The 24184-nt window shown below is 40.7% G+C and overlaps 1 long non-coding RNA gene across 3 annotated transcripts in view; it reads right to left on the bottom strand.

Moving 5' to 3' along the window:
* The window catches only part of LOC142151985 (uncharacterized), a 68928-nt gene extending 53872 nt beyond the window's left edge, over positions 1–15056 (bottom strand). For all 3 annotated transcript variants that reach the window (XR_012691275.1, XR_012691274.1, XR_012691276.1), the window contains exon 1: positions 14621–15056. This is a non-coding gene — a long non-coding RNA (uncharacterized LOC142151985). The remainder of the gene's footprint in view (positions 1–14620) is intronic.
* Positions 15057–24184: the final 9128 nt, after the last annotated feature.

The following is a 24184-nucleotide window of genomic DNA, read 5'->3' as shown; positions in this document are numbered from 1 at the left end:
ACTGCTGAATCAGTGAACTTTGTAATATATCAGTACCACTGGACTTATACTGCTGAATCAGTGAACTTTGTAATATATCAGTACAACTGGACTTAAACTGCTGAATTAGTGAACTTTGTAATATATCAGTACCACTGGACTTATACTGCTGAATCAGTGAACTTTGTAGTAGCAGTACCACTGGACTTATACTGCTGAATCAGTGAACTTTGTAATATATCAGTACCACTGGACTTATACTGCTGAATCAGTGAACTTTGTAATATATCAGTACCACTGGACTTATACTGCTGAATCTTTGTAAAAGCAGTACCACTGGACTTATACTGCTGAATCAGTGAACTTTGTAGTAGCAGTACCACTGGACTTATACTGCTGAATCAGTGAACTTTGTAATATATCAGTACCACTGGACTTATACTGCTAAATCAGTGAACTTTGTAATATATCAGTACCACTGGACTTATACTGCTGAATCTTTGTAAAAGCAGTACCACTGGACTTATACTGCTGAATCAGTGAACTTTGTAATATATCAGTACCACTGGACTTATACTGCTGAATCAGTGAACTTTGTAATATATCAGTACCACTGGACTTATACTGCTGAATCAGTGAACTTTGTAATATATCAGTACCACTGGACTTATACTGCTGAATCAGTGAACTTTGTAAAAGCAGTACCACTAGACTTATACTGCTGAATCAGTGAACTTTGTAATATATCAGTACCACTGGACTTATAGTGCTGAATCAGTGAACTTTGTAATAGCAGTACCACTGGACTTATACTGCTGAATCAGTGAACTTTGTAATATATCAGTACCACTGGACTTATACTGCTGAATCAGTGAACTTTGTAATAGCAGTACCACTGGACTTATACTGCTGAATCAGTGAACCTTGTAATATATCAGTACCACTGGACTTATACTGCTGAATCAGTGAACTTTGTAATAGCAGTACCACTGGACTTATACTGCTGAATCAGTGAACTTTGTAATATATCAGTACCACTGGACTTATACTGCTGAATCAGTGAACTTTGTAATATATCAGTAGCACTGGACTTATACTGCTGAATCAGTGAACTTTGTAATAGCAGTACCACTGGACTTATACTGCTGAATCAGTGAACTTTGTAATATATCAGTACCACTGGACTTATACTGCTGAATCAGTGAACTTTGTAATATATCAGTACCACTGGACTTATACTGCTGAATCAGTGAACTTTGTAATATATCAGTACCACTGGACTTATACTGCTGAATCAGTGAACTTTGTAATATATCAGTAGCACTGGACTTATACTGCTGAATCAGTGAACTTTGTAATATATCAGTACCAATGGACTTATACTGCAGAATGAGTGAACTTTGTAATATAGCAGTACCAATGGACTTATACTGCAAAATCAGTGAACTTTGTAATATATCAGTACCACTGGACTTATACTGCTGAATCAGTGAACTTTGTAATATAGCAGTACCACTGGACTTATACTGCAGAATCATTGAACTTTGTAATATAGCAGTACCAATGGACTTATACTGCAGGATTGTTTTGGGATATGTTGTTTTTTTTTTATAATTACTTTTTTTGTAATTTTTTTTATAACTTTTTTTTAAATTTTTTATAATTTGGGAATAATGGGGAAATAACAATGCCCTTAGAAGGACAGAGCACAGGACACAGCACCACTGGACTGAACAGGACACAGCACAGGACCCAGCAGCACCACTGAACTCAGAAGGACAGAGCACAGGACACAGCACCACTGGACTGAACAGGACACAGCACAGGACCCAGCAGCACCACTGAACTCAGAAGGACAGAGCACAGGACACAGCACCACTGGACTGAACAGGACACAGCACAGGACCCAGCAGCACCACTGAACTCAGAAGGACAGAGCACAGGACACAGCACCACTGGACTGAGCAGAACACAGCACAGCACAGCACAGAACTGAACAGCACAGCACAGCACAGCACAGCACAGCACGAGATATAGCAGGACAGAGGACCACCTAACACAACCTCCCTCTACCCTGATCAATGCCCAAATGAAGATGGCGGCGACTAGCGGGGAATTTATAGGATCCGAGTATCGCGAGATCCGACAGCGGGATTATGACTCAGAGCCTCTGTTTCAGTTTTGCAATTGGCGGGAATACCCGGATCTGTCTCGGATCAGGCTCGGATCGGCAACGTTCGGGTGTATTAAACATTTTATTTTTATATTATTAGGTTGTTTACTTAATAGAAACACATCCCCCCCTCCTTCCTGTAGCAACACATACCCCCACCACCTTGTGTAGTAAACATACCCTCCTTCTCCATTAGCAATACATTCAGGGCCAGGCTGGGCTGTGGGGCAGGGGGGCATCTGCCCCCCGAGCAGATCCCATAGGGGACTACCTTGGGCTGAGTCACTGGGCCACCTGCAGTTTTTTTCCTTTAAAATGTTTCTAATAGGCTGCTGAGTCGAGTCTTGCGCCTGGGCTAAAATTTGCCAGCCCTCCCCTGAATACATACCCTTGCACATTACACTGAGACCCCTAATAATGCGGGACAGATACTAGCGGACCCAGGACTTTAACACTACAATAGTATTATTGTCCCTTGTGGAGCCACATATTCTGTATCAGTGCACTACATGGAGTATACACAACATATTTCATTGTGATAGTGAGCATACATAGCAATGTAAATTCTGGTAAGTAATACAGAATACACTTTGGTGACAACTATACAAATCAAAGCACAATATGGTTACTACTATACAGTGCATTATTTACCCTCCTGTGTTTCCACAGGAGATCATTTTACACATCAGGTAAAATAACGTCTAACCGATGATAACTGACCACATTTTTAATAAACTAATATTTTCACCTGTAAGGCCCCTATTTATTATTATGTTATAATAACGTATTGCCATTTATTGCAGCTATAAAAATTCTGTTATTGCTGGAATTTATTGAATTGAGAACTGATACTCAGCTGCCTGGCGATACTGCCAGCACTGGTAAGTGTATTCTTACTGCTTCATCAGTCAGTCTTGATGGATCTCCACATGAGTGAACTGGTTCACGCATCCTGAAATGAAATGAGGATTGCGGTGGTACATGTACCACTGAATTCCTTGTTATATAGGTGGTAACTTTTAACAGATAGGGTGAATTTCTGTCTCCAATTTTCAGCATTCCGGAAAAACATATGATTGCAAACTATCCTATTTCAGTAGTGCTGAATGGTAGCCCCTATTTTCCTCCATTACAGTTTATGAATTAAATTTGGCTGCTTAGTAAATGATGGATTTAACCAAGGCTGTTCTCAGCCTCTTGATCAAGATGGGGAAAAAAACCAGGGAGTCATAAAAATGCCTACTGGGATAAGGGAAAGCACAGACATCTAGACCTGTATATCTCCTGTAGTGCTTATCAAAGGGGAAATTCACTGAAAACTATCTGCATATATAATTTCCCTTCCCTGGGCCTGATTCATTAAGGAAAGGAAAGCAAAAAAGGAGTAAGTTTTCTCAAGGATAAACCATGTTACAATGCAAGGGGTACAAATGAGTTTATTATTTAGCTAAATACTGGCTGTTTTTTATGTAGCACACAAATACTTGACAGCTTTATCTTTACACAGAGATTTAAAGTTTTAGGACATACCCTAATCGAACTATAAATCTCCCATCACATTTTTTTTTTAAGTATTCTTTTTGTAAATGTTGCATAGCAATCAGCATTGGTTCACAGTAACAATTCAATGGAAACGAATGTAGCGAGACAGCAACATAATGAAGTTTTCAGTGAATATGAGAACATAACTAATCACAAGGTGGAAAACAGACAGACAAGGGAAAGTGGGGAAGGGAAGGGAGGACAATAAGGTACACAAGAGAATGATGGGGGATTTACTCAGTCACCGTAAGAGTTAGGACTGCATGGTGCACATTATGGAGTGAGAATGGATAAGTAGAATATAGAAAGGGCAATAAGATAGGTCAGTATGTTATATTGCAATAGCAGCGCTATCAACATGGTGGGATAGATGGGGTTAGTCTTGAGCGGCATTCTGCATTCTCTTTAAATTCCAGCCAGCTACACCAGGGGGCCATGAACCCAGATGTTCGGTCACAGGCCAAAAGGGATAATTCCTCCATGGACATGTATAAATCAATGCGGTGGAACCACTTAAACACAGTGGGAGGAGAGGGAGACTTCCACCAAACCGGAATCAGGGATTTGGTTGCATTATTCAAGTTTTTAAGGAGCGTTTTTTTTTTTTATAGTATGAGATTGAAATGTTGAACAATGACAACAGAAAGAAATCAGGGTCAGTCGGCACATCCTCCCCCGTGATCAGTTTGGAGAGATGTATTATTTAATTTCAATAGGGGGAGATCCTCAAGCATGACCACCATATGTGGAGCTGCAAACCTATGGAAGAGTTGCATCTACAGCAAAAGGGGAAAAACACTTATTGAAGATTTATGTAACAGTTTGGGACATCTGTACCATTGTGTTAGAAAGTTATACTGGGTTTCAACATGAAAATTTGTGGCCACCGAATTGGCCCAGTGAGATCCCTAAAGTCTATTTTCCTTGTAACGAGGGTTATGTACAAACCTGTCCTCAATGAGTATTTGGTAAATAGCAGAAATAGTGCGTTTGGGTGTGTTTGTGAGAGTGCAAAGAGTTTCAAAGGATGTTAGCGGCTTAGTGATATTGGCTAAAATACTCTGTTTGTTTAGAAGAGAACAAAGTTGCAAATATCTCCAATATTTGTTTGCAGGGAGGGAGGCCTCCGATTGGAGGGAAAACTCTCGGATTGAACCATCCTTGATCAGGTGGCTTTGTCTTTGGATCCCTCTTGTAGACCAAGTGACAAACTGTCTGGACTGGAGTTCCAGGTGGGAATTCTGAGTTTTCCAAAAAAGAGGTCAGGGAGAGACATGACTGTAGATATAGTTTTGCTTGCCAATAATCTAGCGTGGAGCCTATAGTAGGGTAAATGAGTTTGGGTAGGTTCGGGATCCACGGTAACAGATTTAATGGGGTAGGTAGTCCATGCCCTTCAATATGAATCCACTGTTTATTCCTCACCAATCTTGTCCACTCCAGAACTCTAGTGAGTTCACTTTTCTTCTCTAATGAAACACACAGCTCCTTTTCCTATCACTGGTGCCACAACTCACACTTATAATGTTTTTCTACAAAGGATTATTTTCCACACATCTCTTTTAGACTCAGTCCCAAAGTCCTATCTACCTTTCCCTGTACTATACCCTTATCAGTTAACACAGTCCTGCAAAAGGGTTTTACAATTTATCTTCGGGTCTCCCCACCAGTTCCTTGCATAACAAAACAGCAAAATACTCAGTCCATATAAACCAGCAAAAAAGTAAATGTGCATTACTTCTCCAACTGGTCTCCAATTTCAGGTAACTGCATCCACTCCTCACCTCTCTCTGGTCTGTCTTTCTCTCTCTCATACCTCCCATCACTCTCAAGTTCTCATGCAGGGAATTTTCCTTTCCTGCCAACTCCATTCTCTCTGCTAGGCTTTCTCTTGCTCCTCTCTCCTGTCTCCGCCCTTCCTCTTCCCAGATCGTCTCTGGCGGATTCCTGCACTGCATTTCCTCAGTCAAATAATTGGATGAAGTAAACCAAATTAATTAATATTGTTTTACCGTGTGACTGCGATTAGTACGCCACGTGTTATGACTCTATCGCACGGATTAATAACACACACATTTACATTCGCAATTACACTTATAAATAATATACATTTATTAAGGTTCCAATCCATATTTATTTATTAGTGAAATATATTAGAGATTATTTATACATAGAAAAAAATATAGTAAAGGTATTAATGGTTCAGGTCCCCTAAAAGGTAAAGAGTTTAGTCTCATTTTAAAGCTTATTTCACCAGCATTAACCCGGTTTTGACAGAGTAGCGATCGCAAGTTATGAACAATATGAGATTAATACTCAAAAGTACGGTACTTTGTTTGGTGGGTCAGTTTGAATGGTTATTTGGTGAGAAGACATGTAGATAACATTGGGGGAAGTTGCCCTCCACTCATTGTTGAAGATCAAATGAACTGACCGGTGACTAGCAGACAACTGGAACATTGTCAACTCTGGACCAATGAAGACCTCTCTAAGTGTTATCTGTGTACATAGTGACATCATCAGTGTTTTATTGTAAACTAAAGTTGCATATAAGCAGGCTTCCCTGGGCCAATTTTCTCTAGCTTCCTGACTGCAAAACTACATCCTAAATCCTGCTATATTTTTCAATTAAATATCTTTGTCACAGCACTAGGGTTTCTGGGATCCGTTTCGGGACCCCAGGGACTAGCTGTGGCAGGAGTGTAGTGGAAACTGGGGGGCTGGATAAATGTCTTACTCATAGAGCTTGCTTGCAGGTCTAAAGAAGGTGAATCCACACAAGGAATAACTACCAAGTTATTTATTTCAGCAGTAGAATGAAGTTGAATTCACACAAATGGTTAATGTTTGCAGTTCATGTAAAAGCTACAGAAGAAGTTGAACTCACGGAGAGAAGTCCATAACACAGCAGTAGGTTGAGGTTAAATTCACTCAGAGGTAATGGTGGAGATCTGTACACAGTGGGAGAATAGAAGCAGTAATCCGGATGAAGCTGAGTACACATGAAGGGTAGATCTCTGTACTCAGCAGGTAGTTTAGAGCAACAAAACAACAGCAACTGTAGATCTGGAACTAGGAAGTGTTGCACTGGCAACTTACTGAGTGTTGGAGGGGACTTTTATAGTCTGCAGAGGAAGTCAATTGGGGAATGAGATCAGGTGTTCAGACTCAGCAGGAAGCTAGCAAACGTCTCACCCAAGATGGCAGCCTCCAGTGCTGCAGACAGAAGTCACACTTGTCTCAGGTTAACATGTTGCATACGACCAGGAGGAAAATGTACACAGTAATATGGTATCGCCGAGTAGTGTAAACAGGGCTAAGACCCCAATTCGTGACAATCTTTGTGCGTTGGAACCACAATAATCGCACTGGACAATGTTTATTGGTAAGCGACAAAATGAACTTGATAGCATTTTGGCTCCAAAATTGCCCCTCTGAACTTCCAGGAGATGTCATTATCTTAGTTGTGCATTCACGACCTGCTCAAATCACCAACGCTACAAGTTATTTATTCAAATTTCAGGTACTCCTATATAGGCCATCATGCTGGGCTGGTCCACACTTATAATACCCACACCACAGCTGCACAAATGGGGTTAATTGCTAATCCCCACTCAAGGGCAATTAAAAAAAAGCAGCGCTGAAAAATGATCAATAAGTGGGTAATCAATGTGAAAAATCACTGTAAATCATGGCAAAATGCATATAAATCAGTCACGCCCAAGATAGTTATATAGAAATCTTTAATAACTCAGTAGATAGCAATATATTTGCAAAACACTAAAATGAACAATAAACCTACAAATAAAAATATAGATTAGATTTTTGGGACATAAACTGTAAATATAAATCGCAAATGCTTATTTGTAGTAATATGACAATCTGGATAAGCCCAATAAAAATAAGGCAATCCGTATGTGCAAATAATCATGATGTAATCCTCCCAAATTAATCAGTGTACAAAACAAATAGGTTGAATCGCATATACTTATCAGAATGGTGCTGTTGTTTCTAGTGTAAATCCAGGTACGGATGCTCTAACATAGCAGCCTTAAAAGGACTTGCATGAAAAGGTAAATTGCTATATGGACTCTGATGTACTCAGCAATATTATGGCTGAAGCTCCCTTTATATGTCTCCGTCCGGGTGCTGGGAAAGCAACCATCCAGAAACTTTAACCAGAAGCACGACAAACCGTCTCCTCGCCGTTACTTGCTGCACTGCTGTCAAATTCCAATAGAATTGCAGATGTGATAAAAGAGTTTGTAATTGATGTCAGTAATGTGAGCAAATCGCAGTAAATCCACACATACACTGGGGAGGTAAGGACTGATTTCAATACAAAATATAAATCTCCGATATCAGATGTCAAATGAACAGCAGTCCCAGCAAGCAATGTTTGACGGATTTCTTCTACTATGATCAGACTTTTTCAAAGACAGGATGAGGTTATCTGTTTAGATCCTCTTTAAATAGAGCAAATAAGCCCAGCTTTGTCAATCAATCTAATTCACAGATCACAGCTGATACACAATTGAAAGAAGAAATGAAAACATAACAAAGAAATAAAAAAATAAAATACCTAACTCTGGCCTTTATATAGATGATCTATTTTGTATTTGGAAAGAGGGTCCTGATTTAACATGTGAAAGTTTATTTTTTAAACACAAACACTTTTAAGTTCACATTCACTTACACGTTTCATTGGTTAGAGATTAAAGATCTTGATGTTATTCTTATAATCCATGTTAATAAGATCATATCAAAAATGTTTAATAAACCTGTGAATAATAATAATTTTTTGCATTACACTAGCGGTCATCATAGACCTTTGATTGAAAATATACCAAGGAGTCAAATGACGTAATTGTGCATTTGATGAAGGCTTTATTACACAAGCAGAAATTATGTGTAAATAATTTGTGCAAAGAGGTTATCTATGCAGCATTTTACAGGATGCAAAATAATCTGTGTTGAGATGAGATAGATTGACACTATTTGAATCTACGGAGTTTTAAAATATTGTTATATAACTATCTCTAGCCTGACCGATTTATATGCATTATGCCATGGTTTACAGTGATTTTTCACATTGATTATCCACTTATTGATCACTTTTCAGTGCTGCTTTCTGTGTGTTTTTGATCACACTTCCACCACCCTTATATCAATATAAGCACGACTATCTATAATAACAAAGTCTTTCTCGGGCCATGGCCAGCTCCTTTATGTTTGTGACTGGGCTTCTTTTATGTTTGTGTCTGGGTTCCATATGCTTGTGTGTGAGGCTTTAACCCTTTAGGGCATTGTCCTTTTTGTTTTTATGCCCCTTTTTATTATTCTTCCCTAACCTTAAAATAAAATTTACCTTAAAGGTTCTTTCTATCAATGTAAATGGTTTAAGCCCTAAAAAATGTACTATTGTTTTGGAAGCCTGTAAGAGAGAGAGCAGATTAAATCTGCCTACAGGAAACACAATACTTTGGTTTTCATACCCTATTCAAAGGAAAACAGTTTTTCTAATCTTTATTTGCTTCCGCAACTGTAAAAAGAGAAGAGTAGCAATATTAATACATATAAATTCTTTCCTTCCTCACCAGGGCACACTATAACTTATCCAGAGGGATGTTATATTAATCTAATAGGCACTCTTTGGTCTGAAAGTGTAATGTAAGTGTCTGTCTATCCACCCAATCACCATTCTTTACACAATTATTTAATCTCATTGGACCATTTGACCCTAGGAGGGTATTTCATGATATATTAGATCCCAAATTAGATAAATCAACCTCTATTCGGTTAGGACACTCATACTCCCATCAAAAGATTCTAGGCAGTTGAGATCCCTGCTAACATTTCATTATTTGTTATGACACTATGGTGCCTCAAAAATTCTTGTGCAAGGGACTATACTCGCTATTCTGCCCAATAACAGATAAGGCCATGGTCGCTATTTGATATTAGCATTACTATTATTATATTTGCCCCATCATTAGACCCTCATGATAGCAGAAAGCAATAGCAGACTCTCGAGGGATATAGCTCACTCTTGAGGAGCAGAAATAGATACCCTTTTACATACTTTAATATGGAGTTGGTCCCCCTTTTGCAGAGATAACAGCTTCCACTCTTTTTGGAAGGCTTTCCACAAGATGTTGGAGTGTTTCTGTGGGAATTTGTGCCCATTCATTCTGTAGAGCATTAATGAGGTCAGGCACTGACGTTGGACGAGAAGGCTTGGCTCGCAATCTCTGTTCCAGTTCATCCCAAAGGTTTTAGATGGGACTGAGGTCAGGGCTATGTGTGGGCCACTCAAGTTCTTCCACGCCGAACTCATCAAACCATGTTTATAGTCCTTGCTTTGTGCACTGGGGCAGAGTCATGTTGGAACAGAAAAGGGCCTCCCTCAAACTGTTGCCACAAAGTTGGAAGCATAACATTGCCCAAAATGACTTGGTATGTTAAAGCATTAAGATTGCCCTTCACTTGACATAAGGGGCCTAGCCCAAAACAGCTCCATATCATTATCCCTCCTCCACCAAACTTCAATGTTAGCATAATGCACTCAGGCAGGAAATGTTCTCCCTACATCCACCAAACCCAGACTCGCTCATCTGATTGTCAAACATAGAAGCATGATTTGACAGAACATGTTTCCACTGCTCCATAGTCCAGTGTCAGTGTGCTTTGCACTACTCCATCCAACGCTTGGCATTGGTCTCGGTGATGTGAGGCTTGCATGCAGCTGCTCGGCCATAGAAACCCATTACATTAAGCTCCCACTACACCGTTTTTGGGCTTACATTAAAGCCAGTAGAGGTTCAGAACTCTTCAGCTATGGAATCAGCAGAGCGTTGGCGACTTTTACACACCATGCGCCTTAGCAGTCTTACTGTGGTACCACGCTTGAAGTCATTGAGCTCTTCAGAACAACCCATTTTGTATCACAAATGTTTGCAAATGGAGACAGCATGTCTAGGTGCTTGATTTTATACACCTCTGGCAACGGGTCTGATTGAAACACCCCAATTCATTAATTAACAGGTGTAGCCAAATACTTTTGTTTATATTGTATATATGCACTTGTATTCAACAAGAGACATTTTTTCAAAACGGCTTTTATTTTAATACGGACGTACGTATGCCCGAATCACGTGCATTATAAAAAAAAAATGCACAGAGTGTTCATTTTATGTGTCTTAATGAATCAGGCTCTTTATCTTTAATGGGTTTTTTTGGGTACATTTTAACAGCAGAACCTGCTTTGTATCATAATTCCTCTGCAATGATTTTGGCAATTGGCATTATATTTCCCAACTTCCAATGGAAAAGACTGTCCTCTCTCACCTTTAATATTTGTATTGATGATAGAGTCCCTTACTATTATAATCAGTTTGAACCCCAACATTTCATATATCAATTCTGACCGTTCAGAACATAAGATATCACTATGCAGATAATGCTCTGTCTTCAGTTACGAATCTACAATCATTCCTCCCAAATCTTTGGAAAGAACTAAATTCAAACACTTTACTCTCAGGCTACAATTCCCCCTCCCCTTGCCACAAAAAAATAAGTGCTCGATTTCTACATGCCACCAAACATAAAAAGCTAACTACATGGCCCTTTTGGCAAAAATCAAAACTGAACTCCACTCTTGGGAGTATATGTATTAAACTGTGATTTCTGCAAATTACCGATATTCAGCGACTTTGAGAGCTAAATTGAAAGCAGCAAAGTCTTTAAGGGCAAGTGTCAAGACTGTGTAACTGTGTTACAGTACATACTAACAACCTGCACCTGCATGTATATATATGAATACAGTAACCTGTATATGCAAGACTGCAGTGTTTGACTTTTTCAAATAGGCTATCACACGCTGGGCCCGCAGTCGGGGTCCTTCCCGGCGCTGAGTGCTGCGTCCATCCGCATACGCAGACCCAATTTCTTCATAAGTACTCTCCCTCTCTCTCATTGGTGCCCCTCTGCAATGCAACATGGTTTTGCCAGGGTGCAAAATTGCTCCTTTTTTGCTTTGCTCCTATATCTAAGTAAGTCCTCCTGTAGTAACTGGACCTCACTTACAAAGATATGTCTGGATGCACACTGTAATACACATTGTTATTGCACTAATGCAGCTAGATTGTTCACTCAGCTCACTTCAATGTGCATTCCTACTCTAGAGGTGTACCTAGTATTGTGGGGAGGCAATTACATATAAAGAGGTTCACTGGACAAAAGTCACATTAGTGTCAACCCCCTACCACTTTAGAACCACTCCTTTTAATAAAAAATGTGTTACCATTTGTCTCCTAAAATACAGCCCAGTTTAGGCTCAATTATGGCTTAAAATAATCATGAGAGTGAGGGGACTTCATGTTGATGTTAGAATGTTGGTCCTAACCCATAGTGGCCATGGTCTACATACCAGTAAGCTAATACTTTTGAGCATGTATTTAAGTACTACTGAATTAGCAGACAGAACAGACAAGCTGGAGCATAGAGTTGACAATATACTACAGACCTGGATCAGCATTACACAAAAAAAAACGTAATTTCACTGAAGAAGTAGTTCAGTGATTATATTTCTCAGCTACTCAAATATACAGTTTGTATGTATAAACAGAAGACATAAACATTTGCTAGGATAGATATCCATTATTCATTTGATCCTTCTTTGTTCTATACTCCCCTTAGATTGTACGCCTTAGATTGTACGCTCCTTCGAGCAGGGCCTCCTCTCCTTCTGTTCTCCACCACCTTAACTCTGCTCTCCAGCTCCTTGTCTCCTCCGTGAGGTCCTCCTGCCCTTCTACCCCTCTCTTTACCCCGCTGGGGGCTCTCACCTCTCATCTAGCTGTACATTGAGCTTCTGAGTTACTGTGCTTTTTGTTAACTGTACCGTGCTGTCTCACCCTGTATCGTGTTTCTGTCTGTCCCTGTATGGTGCTACGGATACCTAGTGGCGCCCTATAAATAAAAATTAATAATTAATAATATACTCTCTACCACATATTGCAGAAAGAACTAAAATGATGAGTTCCGAAAAAAATGTGCTTCTCCAGCAAAGTTTAATTGGAAAGTGCCCCATTAAAGTAAAGCATAATTCTCAATTTCTACCAGCTCTTAGCTAGTGCAAAATTCAAGATTTTCGGTGGGGTGAAAATAACTGTACGTCCTTCCACAAAGCAAGGAATGTTAATCAAAAAATTGCAACATCTTTTTGCACTGACAGAGCATACTTAGTAATCCATATAAAATAAAAGTGCCTACATTTTTTTATAAATGTTCATTTAACTGCTATCCAAGGTGCAGGCTAATACATTTCTTTAAGAAGCTGTGTAAAGATTGTGTTGTCTGTTGCTAGAGGAGAAAGCATGTCTTATTTGTTAGAGATTTACAATACATGTTTTTCTAAGCAGAGTTTACTATAGCTATACAAGTCTGTGCACTTTTGTACGAAAATATATTTGAAAACATCCAGAATATTTTTTGCAAAGCAGCAATTGAACAACTAATTATTGTATTTTCCATTAGGGTACAAATTACTGGAACATTTTGTTCATGTGGTTTAATTAGTGTTCAGTTTCCATCAGCCACGTTGAAACAGTAAGCCCTAAATGTTAGTGGCCATTTATTTAATTGCCCATTAACCCCAGTTTATTTGCTATTACAGTCTCCTCCATATTAACTAACAAGTTTCAAACTACTTTGCTGTAAGCTCGAAAGCACCTTTATTTTTGTACTAAGTTTATTTCATAATTTTTAATGCTGTTCATAATTATTAACACACTTTAAATTGCAGCATGGATTGAAGCTTGCAAAAACTTAGGAAACTATATTATACAGCAAAGGAAATGTGCATGGTTTGAAGTTGTACATTTTTTAAATAAATGGATATGTGTCAATTTGTTTAAAATCCAATCCAGTTTTCCTTAATGTTATATTTGGAGTTTTTGAGAAATTTTACCGGATTGGCAGCCCTTCATGAAAATGACCCAAAATAGTAACATTAATATTGCTCATTTCAGTTAAAATTGGACATTTCAAACACAATATATGTAAATGATATGCAAATTGGACTGAATGCATTACTTGAAATTTGGTGTACTGACACTTGGGGGTAAATGTATTAATGTCCGGATTCTTCAACTCCGGCGTGTTCAGCCTCTTCAGCGCTTAAATTTAAAGCGGCGCTGCATTGTAAAGGGAAACTTCCCTTTACAATGCAGCGCCGCTTTAAATTTAATCGCCGAAGACGCTGAACACTCCGGAGTTGAAGAATCGGGACATAAATACATTTACCCCCAAGGGGTCCAAGCTAGAAAAGTGTTGAGCACAGCTGGTCTGTAAACTAGAGTGCCTGAACACAACTACATGTTTGAATGGAGCAACAGATATCATAAAGTAAGGTCTGCCTGAGACTTTTAATAAAACAGGGATAAAAATGTTAACTTACAATTTTATTGTAAAAGAAACCTATATTGTAAAACATAAAAGTAAAAAAAAATATTTCAAGTTGTTGTTACTTTAATAATAGTATATAATAGTAATATTTACTGATTTACTTATTGGTTGGTAAAGTATATTGTCAGCATAGTAACTATAAAATAATGTTAACTGTAAATCAATACTCATTTAAAATCTGTTATTCAGGTGTATGGTTGTTAAAATGAATTATATCAAACTATATTTATAAATCTTTCTTAATGCCTTGTGAAGCATTATAGTTATGTTAAGAGACATAGAACAGTGGCAGATGATGAGAGGTTTCAGTGAATGGTTTATCATGCTTATATAATCTGCATTAAACACGTATCTGCTTTAAGCAGGAGGGGAAAAATGTCATAAACTAGCTATTATATTCAGCACCACACACTTAATCATCATCATAACATCGATAAATCAACTCAAGCAGGCACTTACCTTGTTTATCCGTGTGGCCAGCGATATTCTCCCCAGCTCTTTGAGGTCTATGCCATCCTTTGTTGCATTATACATTAGGCAGAGGTATCACCACCTTCTGAGTAATCATTTGCATTATTTGGCTACAGATCTCCCCAATCAAAATAATAAAAAAAGACCTTTAAATTCTTCACACAGCAGAAAAAAATATTAAGATCGTGAATTATCCAGATGCACCTCTAAAAAAATGTAGTAGTGAAAAGAAGCAATGCAGAAAATAACACGTATGCCTTGTCTGCTGCTCTCACAACCTTGTTAAATTGGGTAAAATACTTTATCTGACTCTCTCATACAAAAAAGGGTTTTTAATGTGTAAAGCGCACATGTAAACACTGAGAAAATGAGAGATAAATATTATTATTCCGGGGACTGAAATTCATCAAAATCAGTAGCTACTGCAATGAGACAAACAAAACAAAAACATGCCAACACTGAGCTAAAATTGAACACAGGATACGAAAGTTAACTATTTGCTGGCATTAATGTGCTGGTGCTTATTTTCACCATTGAGTGTAATGTGGGTGGGGAAATAAAGGTTTGTTTGCATGATATCTGAATATTACACTTTTAAAGTCTATCTTTGAAAGTCAACATTTTAATTTATCACAGCACTTATCGATAATTTATTGTACAACGGTTTTCCATTAAACTATTTCTGATATACAGAGGTCAATTTATTAAACATTCGGGACCTAATTTATTAGGGCACGCAACCCACGCTCAGAATATGACTCCGGTATTTTGGATTTGCATGTACCTGAATTCATCAAGCCACGGATCACAAGATTTGTGGCTTGTTGAATTCGGGGCACAGGCCTCTGTAGTATTCAGGCGCTGAGGTACGTACTGTTGAGACAGACTGTTAATGGCTGCCCGGGCTGGCTGGGATTTGTAGTTCCACAAACTAAAATGGTGTTTTAAACTTTTTCACACATTTTATTACCCTACACCCACCAACCCAGGGGTATAGGAAGAGCCCTACTGATTTCAGCACTGGGCTGGTTCTTCCTAGAGGGGGGGCCCGCACAATTTTTTTGCAGACCCCAATCCCTAGGAAATCAGCCCAGTGTTGAACAGCCTGGGGTTGGTTTGTCATTATGGTAGGGGGAACCTTGCCCTGTGTTCCCCTGCTATAGTGCCACCCACCCCACGCATTTGATTCCCGAATTACGCTGTAACCAGCACTAGCCTGGCAACCCTAGGGTTAATACTGTTTAGAGGAGGGAACCCACATGTTTTGTTTGTTTTTTAAATCTATTTTTTAACACCTGCCCAAAAGATAAGGCACAAATGGAAGGTTACTTCCATGGTCGTAGAGCTTGCTACGGCCTTGGCTGCATGCGCTCAGGTTTGGCATGTACAGTCACTACAGCCACACGCCCCTTCCTCACCCCGATAACTCCCCTTTATCGTAGTCCCTAGTAAGTCCCTTTTCCGTGCACATACCGGCCGGTTCTGAGCATGCACAGAGTGATTTTGAGTACATTACGCTCAAAACTGGCAGATATGTGTCCTAATAAATCAGATCCTATGTATCTAAACATAATCTATTAATTTATTGCTTAAATATTCTGCGCCGGAAGTTTTCTCTGTTGGTTTATGTAACCTTGTAGGGAGACGGCAATATCTCCCTTTAGACAATTGTTCCTTTTCATTAATCCAACTACTTATTGAATACAGGGGAATGAAAATTGAATTATTTGAAAAAGAAATTTAATGTGTGCAAACAAATATATATAGATTTTAAGACCATCCCCTATTTAAAGAACGTGGTCATCTAGCAAATAATAGGGTAGAACAATATGAAAAACAATTGATTGATGTAAAAACAAAGACATTTTCCAGGGATGAAAGAGATTTTTAAAACAGAGAAGTGAGAACTTTTAATAAATAGAGCTATGGAAAAAGAGGAGCTATTTATACACCAGAGCTTTATCCCTATAAATATAATAAGGAAGTGCCTTCATAAGGGAGAACTAACCTAATAAAAAGAGTTAACCTAATACTAACCGTGAAAATCAAATAGAGACGCCTGTAACTTCTCTCTCTAGAAAACATTTGAATCCTAGGGATAGAAGTAACAGGCGAGTATCCCAAAACACTCAGGAAGTTTGCATGGGCGCTAGACCCAAAGTAAAGAATAGTGACTCTATTCACCAATCTTTTCGACAGGACAGGAGGAGGGATTTGATTTACACATTAGGAGCCCAAATAGAAACAGCAAATCACCATGGTCCTTTGTGCCTGAGAACCCCAAAAAGAAGAAGGGACCTAGATACAGAGGCAAGTGAGGAGGAAAAGAGAAAACATAAAACATAAAACACTGATCGCTAGAGGTATATTTAATCTCTCCTCTAGAAAATGTACGGTTGTTCAAACTAAATTACTTATAAAGAGCTTAAGTGCGCACCCCCGTCAGAACCAAAGTGCTTGGTGGAAACCCACGCAAACATACAAACTCCACACAGATAAGGTCATGGTTGGGGATTGAACTCATGACCCCAGTGCTGTGAGGTTTGAGTTAAAGGTGATTCTTTCTTGGGGCTGCATGGCTTGATTAGGCATGAAGTAGGTAGCGCGACCCCTACTCTTCTACCTATATTTCGCTTAAAAATCCAGGTTGGGTACATTACAGCAATGCTGTAAAGACCGACAACACTTAAGCCGACATGAGGATACCGAAGCTGTCGTCCCCGACAGATTATTCATACCAACTGTTTAAAAAACAGACTTAAGGGAATTCCGATGAATAAAGATTTCTGGTGACTGCAATGACGTCACTTTAAAGAGCAACTCAATTATTCCTGCTGTTAAGGTGGTAATTTAAGGAAGCGCCGGCTGTACAATGTACATTATCATTGCAGCCGCCCGGGCTCTTTATTCATTGGAATAATAGCCACCTGTCCACCACCTCTGCTGCTGCTTATTGCCTGCTTGAGGGTTCATTAGTCACTGTGTTCTCTGCTTGCCGGGGGCTATCCATGACCAACAGTTTGATGTTGGTCTCCTTATCTGCACCCTACCCACTTAGCCAACACTGCAGGACGGATCCGGCCAGAGGAGTGCCAGCGGCTATCTTACCCCTGTTGGAGGAGATGCGCTCACTTGTGGACTGTCTGTGACGCTGGGAAAGGTAAGCGGAGCCATTCTCCAACTCTTTCCACCAGCCAGCCCCGCTGTCCTGACCTTCGTCAGTTTGTGGAGCACTGAATTGCCTCTCATTCCCCTTGAATGATTATCGGGTGCCTCATACCTTGAATTACACCAAGGAGGGGCCAAAGCTTACCGGTATATTTACCCATACAAATTTTCCTTTGCAGCTGTCAGGACTGGAAGGCACACACGCAGATGGGGATTCCAGTTGACCGGAAACCCCCTTGTCTGGAAACTTTGCAATACATTTTGTTGCATTGAGACAGTACTGCCTCTGCAGTACTGTATCTATCACAATTCCTGTATAAAAGCATTAAATCCAACAATGTGCTCCTCACTACAGGTAAGTTCCCTGAGACCCCCTCCCCACCCCCTGGCTGCTCTCATAGCCTGTAACTGTGGAGGACTGGTGTGTAGCACATTTATATAGTGACCAGGGATAAAGTGGTGGGCCATTGCGCACACTGGGAAAGAGGAAGTTATATATTGTAACAAAGGGAGGCATTTAGCTTGCAATATGCAGAGAAAGCATGGAAGTAGAGTAAAACATTTGTGCAGTAATGCACCTAGATTTATGACTTATGTGTAACAAATAATAGTTTAAGTTTGGTTAATTTACATGATAGAGAAATCCTTCCTCTCATCAAACAGACAGGGTGTGTCTGTTAGTGCAAACAGAGCCAGAGATGGGCCATTTCCTTTTAAAGAGAAGGTGGGTGTGTCACCTGTCCATCGAGTTAAGGCTGGGGGAGGAGTATCAGGTATAAAAGCTTGTTTGTATCATTTGTGCAGGGAGACCAACGCTGGGGTAGCTGGCTGGTCTTGAGAGAGAGCTGGTCTATGTATAGCTAGCGTTTAGGGTCTCCATAATTGCTGTGAAAGTATACAGTGTCAAAACATTTACCATCCTACCAATAAAACTACATAAAAAGGAAGAAGTTGTTCGCGTGTGCTTCAACAGTAGCGGGCTCTTGCCACAATATATATTACATTTTAGGTAGCCTGCATATTTCTTTTATTTGTCGGTGATTGCCTGAACTGGACCAGTGCTTGTCCTGCCATCTTGCAGGGCTGAGAGTTATTGCATTTGTCTCTCTGACAGTCCCCCTTCTGCATTGATTTTCCTTCTATAAATGAGCTCCTAGGGGAGTGACCAGCTCCTTTTTCCATCTGAATTGATTCAAGATTTGTCTAGCTAATATTACATGTGTGTATAACATGCCTCTTAGGGCTACATTTATGGCTGCATGGGTAAAACTAGCACAGTCTCAGTAAAGCTGGAAAGTTATGCCCGTAGCTCTTCTGTTCCTAGCTCTAGTGACACTCAATGCTCTACTAGACCATCTACAGCATCAGCTGAAGCTTCTACCGTGGCCACAGAGGACTCTAATTCCATTCAACAGGTTCTCCTAGCTATCACCTCTTCTGAGAAGCAAGTTAGAGACTAGATTGGAGAGGTGCATTCTGACCTATAACCTATCCAACAGGATCTGCAAAAATGAGGGAGCTGGTTGATGGGGCAGAGCACTGTGTATCCTCACTGGAAGATGTTACCGCCCCTATGAAAGATGAGACTGCAGTAATAGCAACACAAATTAATATGTGCAAACAAAAGATGACCGATTTGGAGGGATGGCTCAGAAGGAACAATCTCCAGTTTGTGGGCCAGCCTGAGCGAGCTGAGGGATCTAACCTTGAATCAATCTTGGAGATTTGGCTTATACAGGTATTTGAGAAGGCTACCAAAACAAAAAGACAGTTGTCAGCGCCTATCCTTTACACTGCATATCAATGTGTGTCTAGTGAAATGAAAACATGAGGTATTAGTTCATATTTTTATCAAAACATTTAAGCCTGCATCCCAGCGTGAAGGGAACCTCATTATATGCAGGTCCTACACTGACCTATGTGCTTTAAACACCATTAAACTGCAGTTAAAATCAGATGCACTCACCTCACAGATATAGGGGTTTACATCTAGCAAGGGCTGGCTTGGGTGTGGCTTGATGCTGGGATGCAGGCTTAAATGTTTTGATCAAAATATGAACTAATACCTCATGCTTTCATTTTGCTAGACGCACATAGATATGCAGTGTAAAGGATAAGCGCTGACAACTGTCTTTTTGTTTTGTATACATATATGGGCATTTATATTGCCACAAAGCTGGTACCACATACAATATGGGATATACCGAGCGCAGGCTTATTGCCAAGCAGCTGGTACCATATATAATGTGGGATATACCGAGCGCGGGCTTGTTTTTTCTCTGATTGGGGAAGGATGCCTTACCCCACACTTTGTGGTTGAAAGGGCCAATCTCCTTCCAACTCAGCCTCCTCAGGCAGGAGCTCCTGCCTGTACATGTATAGCGAAACTGCTCCATTATAGGGACCAAGACACTGCTTTTCAGTTAGCCAGAACACAAGGGCCCCTCAAGTATGAAAGTCATACAGTATCAATTTTGCCTAACTTTGCTATTGAGGTCCGGAAGAGCTGGACCCAATTCACTCAAATAAACCGGGACTTATAACTCCCCTGTGCAAAGTTGTTTCCTTCTTGACTTTGAGTAACAGCGGATGGCTGCTCCTATTTTTTCTCTACACCCAGGGAAGCAATGGTCTACCTGGGCAGCAGGCCTCAGGCTGGGAGCGAGGCGAGATAGAGATTCTCTTGTTATTGTGTAATCACACTGTTTATTTACATGCCCTATTCCATGGGCTGTAATAATATGTATGGTGTTTTTTGTCAACTATGCAATGTGTAGATGTTACATTTCTGGAGAGTTCTTTGCTACAAGTTAGTGGTAGGTAGCTCTCTTTTCGTTTTTAGTTGGGATTGTTAGGGTTATATGTAAACCAGTGATTGAGTTTTTCTAGGTACACGGGGATGGGGTGATTTTATAGGGAGTTAAGATGTTATTTAATTTCCCCATATCTTTTATTAGATATGTGTCAGGCGCCATCCCCACTTGTCCACTACAGCCAGGAACGGAATCCTTTCTTTTTGTTTCTGTGCGCCCATTGCCTAGCAATGGGGGACTTCCGCTTACACCTGCTGGGCCCAGCGCTAGGGGCGCATGCGCACCGTTTGCAGGACAACAAGGCGCTTTCCACAGCTTCATGGCGGCAGTCAGCTATTCTGACTGCCGAAACCACTGTCCACCAATCAAGTTTAAGATTACTCTATTTTAGGGAGGCTGTGGCACCATTAGGGTGCTGTCACGGTCGTCTGAATTTCTTGATCCGATTCGGGACCCTTGGGACTAGCTGGAGCAGGAGTGAAACAGAACTTAGCAGCCTGGATGAACTTCTTGCTCATGTTCTTGCTGATTGTAGAATATAGCAGGGGAATTAGCAGTCTGGAAATGTAGACAGGAACAGTGCACTAGTAATGCAGACAGGATTACTGCACTTGTAATGCTGACAGGATTACTGCACTTGTAATGCAGACAGGATTACTGCACTTGTAATGCAGACAGGATTACTGCACTTGTAATGCAGACAGGATTACTGCACTTGTAATGCAGTCAGGAACACTGCACTTAGGAATGCAGACAGGAACACTGGAGCCGAGAACTATCCTCTGGAGAGAAGTGTGTTGTTCTGGCAATGAACAGATCACAGCAGCAGGTTTAAATAGGGTGTCCCAAACAACTATTGGCTGATCAGTTCATGTGATCACAGCTGCAGAATCTGGTTGGTCTGGAATGATCACCTGACTGCATCCAAGATGGCCGCGCCCATGCAGCAGAACAAACAGTATGTGTTTGTTTACATACGGAGGTGTGGAGGATGGGAATGCTGCAGACGACCAGAAGGGACCCAGGTAGCCGTGATATGACAGCGGCGGATGAGGTAAGTGCGGCTAAGATCCCGATTTGTGACAGTACCCCCTCCCTTACGAGTGGCCACTGGACACTTAGATTGGGGTTTAGTTGGAAACTTGCGGTGAAATTTTCTGATGAGAGATGGAGCATGGACATCAGAAGCTTTGATCCAGGCTCTCTCTTCTGGACCATAGCCCTTCCAGTCGACTAGATATTGTAAGGTCTTATGTCGAAACCGAGAGTCCAAGATCTCTTTAATTTCATATTCATTACCATGTTCAGTCTGCACTTCAGGAGAAACCAGTTTTGGTGTATAAAACCGATTTAGCACCAGTGGTTTTAAGAGAGAAATATGGAAGGAGTTGGGTACCTTGAGGTAAGATGGTAAATGTAATTTGTAGGACACTGGATTGATGACCCGGGAGATGTTAAACGGTCCAATAAAGCGGGGAGCGAATTTCATAGATGGAACTCTGAGGCGTAGATTGCGAGTAGACAGCCATACTCTGTCTCCCGGTTTCAAGCTTGGAATGGCTCGTCGCTTTTTGTCGGCCTGAATTTTGTAGCGTTGAGACGCTTTAAGTAGAGATTCCCGTACTTGGCGCCAGTGGCCTGCAAAATTCTTTAGGGAAACTTCAGAGGCAGGTACTGAGGCTGTAGGAAGTGGAGTAAACAAGGGTACCCTGGGGTGTAGACCATAGACCGTATGAAATGGAGTGGAAGCAGAAGATTCGTGATAATGATTATTATGAGCAAATTCTGCCCAAGGAAGCAGATCTACCCAGTCGTCTTGAGAAGAAGATATGTACAAACGGAGAAATGTTTCTAGGTCCTGATTGACTCTTTCCGTTTGCCCGTTGGACTGTGGATGATAGGCCGAAGAGAAGTTTAGTTTGATCTGTAGTGCTTGGCATAAGGATCTCCAGAATTTCGCCACAAACTGAACTCCTCTATCTGAGACGATTTCTTCAGGACACCCATGCAAACGGAAGATCTCCTTTATAAATTGCTGAGCCAGTATAGGTGCTGATGGGAGGCCACGGAGAGGAACAAAATGCGCCATTTTAGAGAATCGGTCAACGATGACCCAGATGGTATTGAAATTATTAGAATTTGGCAAATCAGAAACAAAGTCCATAGAAATATGAGTCCAGGGTTTGGTGGGAATAGGCAGAGGCAAAAGTTGACCAGCTGAAGATTGTCTTGAACTTTTATGTTGGGCACAGCTGCCACATGCGGAAACAAATTGCTGAACATCCTGATGAAGAGTAGGCCACCAGTAGCTTCTCGATATGAAAGATTGCGTTTTGCGGATGCCCGCATGACCGGCAAATCTGGAACAATGTGCCCATTGGAGCAATTTTTTACGCAGATTCTCAGAAACAAAAGTTTTTCCCTGGGGAGGTGTATTGTCGGGTCTACTGACTGCGATGCTGAGTGGGCTGATAATAGGCCGTGGATCCACAGTGATGAAATCCTCCTCTTTCACCATAGAACGTGACAGAGCATCGGCCTTGCGATTTTTGGAACCGGGACGGAAGGTGACATGGATATCAAATCGAGAAAAGAATAGTGCCCATCGGGCCTGTCGTGGATTCATGCACTGTGCAGTTTTAAGGTAGAGCAGATTCTTGTGATCCGTGTATATTGTGACAGGATAACGAGCTCCCTCAAGTAAATGCCTCCACTCTTCAAGCGCCAATTTTATGGCAAGCAGTTCTTTGTCCCCTATGGCATAATTTCGTTCAGCTGGTAAAAATTTCCTGGAGAAGAACCCGCAGGGATGCCATTGCTCATCAGCTGGTTTTTGGGAAAGAACTGCCCCTACTCCGACAGATGAGGCATCAACTTCCAAGTAGAATGGACAGGTTAAATCTGGTTGCCTGAGTATGGGAGCAGAAATAAATGCTTGTTTCAGAAGTTGAAAAGCTGTTTGGGCTTCTTCAGACCACTTGGCAGGATTAGCTCCTTTTCTGGTGAGGGCGGTGAGTGGTGCTACCACAGTAGAGTAGCCACGAATAAATTTTCGATAATAGTTTGCGAATCCCAGAAATCGCTGTACTGCCTTTAGTGTAGATGGTTGAGGCCAGTTAAGAATAGCTTGCACCTTCTCTGGGTCCATACGTAGACCAGTACCTGAGATGATATACCCCAAGAATGGAATGGATTCAACTTCGAAGGTGCATTTTTCAAGCTTGCAATACAGTTTATTCCTTCTGAGACGGCTGAGGACCTCTTTAACATGTCTGCGATGGGACTGGATATCAGAGGAGAAAACGAGGATATCGTCCAAATATACCACAATAGTATGGTACAGTAAGTCCCGAAAGATTTCATTTATGAAATTCTGAAAAACTGCTGGGGCATTGCTCAGACCGAATGGCATGACTAGATATTCATAATGCCCATCCCTGGTGTTAAAGGCGGTTTTCCATTCGTCGCCACGCCTAATGCGAATCAAATTGTAGGCCCCACGGAGATCCAACTTTGTGAATATTTGGGCACCTTTGACTCTGTCAAATAACTCTGTGATTAGGGGCAGAGG

The sequence above is a fragment of the Mixophyes fleayi genome, chromosome 4 (assembly GCF_038048845.1).
Source record: "Mixophyes fleayi isolate aMixFle1 chromosome 4, aMixFle1.hap1, whole genome shotgun sequence".
Classification (NCBI taxonomy): domain Eukaryota; kingdom Metazoa; phylum Chordata; class Amphibia; order Anura; family Limnodynastidae; genus Mixophyes; species Mixophyes fleayi.
The sequence above is the reverse complement of the archived record's forward strand: the minus strand, read 5'-3'. Positions and strand labels throughout refer to the sequence as shown.